General features: G+C 39.9%; 1 long non-coding RNA gene across 2 annotated transcripts; it reads right to left on the reverse strand.

Moving 5' to 3' along the window:
• Positions 1–1,027: 1,027 nt before the first annotated feature.
• Positions 1,028–1,601, reverse strand: LOC139353661 (uncharacterized). Of its 2 annotated transcripts, XR_011604878.1 has the most exons (3): positions 1,395–1,601; positions 1,249–1,328; positions 1,028–1,194 (listed from the first exon to the last, which is right to left on the reverse strand). It is a non-coding gene; the product is annotated as an uncharacterized lncRNA (long non-coding RNA). The 2 variants fall into 2 exon arrangements; XR_011604877.1 differs by lacking the exon at positions 1,395–1,601 and having other exon boundaries at positions 1,249–1,384.
• Positions 1,602–6,000: the final 4,399 nt, after the last annotated feature.

Raw genomic sequence — 6,000 nt, forward strand, 5'->3', positions numbered from 1 at the left:
TGCAGAGAAGTAAAGTGAAAAGAAAATAAAAGCTGAAATTTATAATAAAACTTAAAACATAGATACATCATGTGTAATTTATTCGTATTAAAACTATTTTGCTGCTCGCTAATGCGATTAGTGTGAGTGCTGGCAGCGCGGTTGCCAAACGATTTAAAAATCGCTTAACAGACAACACATCCGCGGCCCAGCTTCATCGCGCCCAACATCCCAGCTTCCACAAAGTGCATATCGATTTCCTTCTGTGTCGACATGTTGATGTCCCAGTGCCACAGAGAGTCTGCTGCATCATTTCTAAGTCTCCTCCGGCTTTTGTTTGAGTTTCGATTCGTGACTTCTCCATCCAGAAGCACACGGAGCATAGCTGGTACAGCGAGGAGCACTCTTCAACTTCCTCCCTCCCCGGCATCGCTATCTTCGTTATCCTTATCATTATCCGGCATACGCGCGGAAACATCGTCCACCCCGAGTAAACAATGTTGGCGCCTGGAAACACTCAAGTGCAATATTTGGCAACAATAACTTAATGTCAACATAAGGTTTTTTCGGATCGTGACTGCAACTCCAGTGGCGGCTTATCAATGCCCTTCAGTTCCAAAAAAAAAGTTTCACTTGTGAATCACCTTGGGAACCACCTGGGACATGTCCTCGTGCACAAGTGAAGAACAAGTGACGCTCCATATAGAAAATTGTATGGGATGTCCGCATTTTCACAAGTGAAAATTCAAATGAAAATTTTTCGAAGTCCTACGGGATTTCACTTGTTCCTTATACTCATTTTTCGTATGGCCTGTCACGTGCCGGTGACTCGTCCCAAGTGAATCACTTGGGAAAGTCAGAATTTTTCTTTGAGTTTTCACATGTGAAATCACTTGCAAGGGACACGTCCCAAGTGAAACACTTGGGAAAATCAGAATTTTTCCTTGAGTTTTCACTTGTGAAATCACTTGCAAGGGACACGTCCCAAGTGAATCACTTGTGAAAATCAGAATTTTTCCTTGAGTTTTCAATTAAAAAAAATATAGAATTTAATTCATTTCATTTTAATTCATTTTAATTATATGGTACTATTTAGATTTTCAAAAATTGTACAATTATTGTTTCTGTTTTTTTGCTTCGTAAGCTTATTTTTAACGTTAGACATCGCCGTTCTTAAACCTTTGTCCGGATCCTCTGAATCCTTGGCCAACGCTCCTGAAAAAACATATGTTTAAAAAATGCGTTTTATTTGTTTAATTGTATATTTACCTTTTATAGCTTGTTGCAGAATTTTTATTGGCACAAAACATTTCGTCATCCACTTTCGGCTAACGGAACCCATTGAATACCTTCAAAATTTACGTACTTTAAACTAAGATCAATGCACAACATCTTAAACTTAATGTAGCACTTACCTGACTTTATTATATTACCTAAACGATTAAAGTAACTCTGCTGCGCACCATTAAAATGGATGCTTCCCTTTCAATCACTCAAACAGAATGCACCAAGTCTTCTCACCCCTTTACTAGATTTCTTTTGTTTTCTCTTCGCTGTTGGCGCGTGCCACTGCACCTATACCCTTTCTAAAGTAAAATATATCCGACTATATAGTTTTTACTTCTTGAGTAAAAAATACAATACGATTTTTTTTTAAATGTTAATCCTTAAATGTTTTAAATACTTAAATCAATTTTAACGGACTAAATTTCTATAACTTAACTATAAAATTATATTGTAATAAGAATGTATAATAAGTAAAAATAACATTATAAGTAAATTCAATTTACTAAATTTTACTATAATCAAATAGTTTACTTTTATAAAACAATATTAGTTGTTTTTTTCGATTCACAATAATGCTCCTAAAATATTAGGGCATTCACATGTCGCTTCTCCACGAATATTTTTCCGCCGAAATATTAGTCGCTAGCCGAGCATAACGGAGAGACGCAAAAAAAAATAACGGACCAACCGAAATTTGTCTCTGCGAGCGCGGAGTGCAGGCAGATTATAAGACAAGAAAGAGAGGGAAATATCCGAATATCTGCCTCTCTTTGTTGCACGATCGTTTTCGTGGGCAGTCTTCTACGCTGCGCCGACTGCTCTGCTGACGTCAACAGCGGCACAGCGTTTTAGGCACAAAAAAAAAAACAAAAAAAGCTTTTTGCCTTGAGCCATGTCACCGCGTCCCTACTGCAGAACTGAAGGGTGTTTAACCAGATCTGCATAACAGGCGCAGAGCTACAGCAATAAGCCCCGGAGGAGATACTGCTGAGAAGACTTGGATATTTTTGAGAAAACATTTTTTTATTGGACGGTAGAGGCGAGCCCCAAGTGGTATGCATAGCCGAGGACATCGGGCAGGTGCTGAAATCCCATTCTCCCCCAACTAACATTCCGGGGATATGGCGACAAATCCGCTCTTAATTAATTAACATTTGACTTTGTGTACCGCCATGTGAGCTAATTAGAGGTCGCGACCCCCCGCATGGCGACCCCAATTAGTCGCCCCATTCGATTAAACCCGAGTGCGCTTCGGCTGCTTTCCGGAATGGTGTCATACCTGCCATAAAGCATGTCTGCCAGCCGTCAAAGGCGCCGTGTCAACACGACCATTGCACTTCTGCTCCGGCGGGACCAAGATGACATTGCATCACCACCATCGATTCCAGTGGGTCAACAGCCGTCCCGGTGACGGGGTTGCCATCCCCCCGACCCAGGGCTTAGTTCGGTGCGTGTGATTAAACAATTGCATGGCCGGGTGGGAAGCCCTATTTGCCTTTCGGAAAAGAAATTCCTGGAACGGCCCTTATTAAATTGCTCAACCTAAAAGTTTTGAATTTCTCACACGGACACCCTACAACAATTTGGCTCTCAAGTGGCGGCAATGTGACAAGTGGGGGTATTATTTCAAGTGCAGTGGCGTTCATGACTGGGACCCCGGGTGGAGCGGACGCGTCCGCAAAACATTACTCAAATCGCCCCTAATGGTGGTGTATTTATATTTCGGGGCACGGAGGCCAGCTGACCGACTCATGGACGCGCAACAATTCCATTTACAAATTATAGCTTCGGTGTTTTATAACATATAACCTCCTAAGCTTGGAAATAATTTTTATTTATTTATTTACATTCTGGTTTTGGGACAATTGCAAATTGCCACCAACCACTTAATTTAGCTATAGCTACTGGGCCTTAAGCTATTTACATATTTTCTGCAAAAGTTTATTTATATATAGTTATTAACAAAATTTAGATATTGTTATATAAGCGTATGGCCTTGATGAAATCATTGGCGCTGGCGATATTGGTGGATTTTGGGGATAGGGCATCAGGTGACTTTATGGAGAGGAAAAAGTGCCGCACGTTGTTTCGCGTACCGCAGTGCTCGCACTGGGGTGGGGGTTGTTTATTGAGAACATGCTCATGGGTGTATCTTGAGTGTCCAAAACGTAGTCTTAAGAATTTTGTGAGATCTCTGCGGTTGATGTTGTCTTCGGATGGGATGGTGTAATCTTTAATTGATCATTTCTTTTCGTTGACATATTTGTAGTGGTCAGATGCGTTTTATCAGATCGATTCCATTTGTTTTTTGAAAGTATTTTAAATGAATAACTGTGTGTCTGTGAAGTTATAGTTGCATTCCATAACCTGTGGGCTTCTTTTGTTGTGAGCTTCTTTTGCTGCTAGGTCTGATGTGTCGTTACCTGGAATCCACAGTAATATAATCTTTGGTTGGTGGCGGTTGAGGATGTCTCGAGTACGAACGGTATAGAAAGATTGGTTATTGGTGTTGGTAACTAAAGTTACAGCCCTTCAGTTCAAAAAAAAAGTTTCACTTGTGAATCACCTTGTGAATCCCGTGGGACATGTCCTCTTGCACAAGTGAAGAACAAGTGACGCTCCATATAGAAAATTGTATGGGATGTCCGCATTTTCACAAGTGAAAATTCAAATGAAAATTTTTCGAAGTCCCACGGGATTTCACTTGTTCCTTATACCCATTTTTCGTATGGCCTGTCACGTGCCGGTGACACGTCTCAAGTGAAATCACTTGTGAAAATAACATTTTTCCCATGAGTTTTCACTTATGAAATCTCTTGCAAGTGACACGTCCCAAGTCAAATCACTTGTGAAAATGAGATTTTTTCCATGCGTTTTCACTTATTAAATCACTTGCAAGTGACACGTCCCAAGTGAAATCACTTGTGAAAATCAGAATTTTTCAATGAGTTTTCACTTATTAAATCACTTGCAAGTGACACGTCCCAAGTCAAATCACTTGTGAAAATGAGATTTTTTCCATGCGTTTTCACTTATGAAATCACTTGCAAGTGATACGTCCCAAGTGAAATCACTTGTGAAAATCAGATTTTTTCCATAAGTTTTCACTTATAGAATTTAAAATACATAAATTTGTATATACTTTTAAATATTTTCTGTTAAAGGACAATTATTTTTAGTAAGCCTAATTTTGTGTTACGTTAATTTGCTTTTTACATTGGTCATCGCCTTCCTTAAACCTTTGTCCGGGTCCTCCGAATCCTTGGCCAACGCTCCTGATAACGATCGTAACGAGTGATACACACATCGAAAGGTATCGTAAAAACCAAAAAGATTGCATACCAAGACTTTCGAAATATAGATTTGTTTGGGAGAAAAGGCGGTGAAAGTGTAAAAGTAAAATTTTAGAAAATTGGAGCTGCTGGATACGGTGGGGCTAAAAACCCCCGGCTATTTAGCTAGTTTTATTCTTACTGTGAATAAGCGTCGAATGACACCTCATTTGTTGAAATGAATTTTAAAAGCAATTAAAACTTATACCAAAAGTACACCAAACTTTTATAAACTATATACTCATGTTTGTTAAATTAAGTTTAGTTCGACTTAACTTGTTTCCAGTCCATTTTTAAAGTACTTAGACCAGATAATAATAAGAAACAACACGATCCTTGAACGATCACATTTTCCCCAATTTCAAAGGCGACTCAACATACAAGCTCAAAGTGTCCCAACTTACAGACCTCCTAATTTTCCGACCTCTCCCCTAAAAATTAAAAAAATTACATGAATATTTTCTTGTTATTTTCAGAAATAAAAATGTAAACGTGACCAAGGCTATAGAAGCCGCTTTAGAGCTATGACTAATAGGGACGTCAGGCCGTTTGTCAGAAAACGAGTACCAAATAATTCTTACGTCTTTACGTAAAAATTTTTGTATTGCCAATAGTGGATATTTTAAGCAAAAAAATGCTCCAAAAAAATGGCAGAAACGATTTTTCCTAAATTACAAAAGAGTTTTAGAAAAGTTGAATTTAAAAAGAAAGACTTTTTTATTGGAAAATAAATCAGAGAAATCAGAAAATGAATTTCCTGAAGTTAGTGGTAGTGGCTTCCTGAATTGCAATCACTTCCGCTTGGAAAACACTACAGTGGTCTGGTAGGCGGAATGAGACTTTTAAGTCTAGTTCGGGGGAAAAGACTCCCCCACCTGTTTGGGAGTTAAGCTTGGAACCGTCAGTGTATATGTTGACGGCGTTTACGAATTTATGTGGGAGGTTGTCCCAGTCTGAACGGGTGGGTATATAAATTTTGTATCTTCTTTTGAAGTCGACTATGGGTGGGGCGTAGTCTGTATAACGTGGTAGGGGTGAATGCTTTGATAGGATATTGGAGTGACCCGTGGAGCCTGTTGTCCATGCCGCTGCTTCACGGAGCCTCAGCGCTGTGGCTGATGCCCAGCTTTTGGCAAGTAGGTCCAGGGGTTGGAGATCGAGAATTGTATTTAGTGCCTCAGTGGCGGTAGTGCGCAGCGCCCCACTGATGCAGAGCTCTGCGCCTCTTTGGATCTTGTGAAGGATCCGGAGGTTACAGTTTTTATCTAGAGAAGGCCACCAAACGATGTTTCCGTAGAGTAGAATGGGCCTGACTATTGCAGTATATAGCCAGTGAACTATCATGGGGGAGAAACCCCACTTCCTCCCCATGGCTTTTTTACAAGCGAAGAGGGCTATGGCC

Source organism: Drosophila suzukii, chromosome Y (assembly GCF_043229965.1).
Source record: "Drosophila suzukii chromosome Y, CBGP_Dsuzu_IsoJpt1.0, whole genome shotgun sequence".
Taxonomy (NCBI): domain Eukaryota; kingdom Metazoa; phylum Arthropoda; class Insecta; order Diptera; family Drosophilidae; genus Drosophila; species Drosophila suzukii.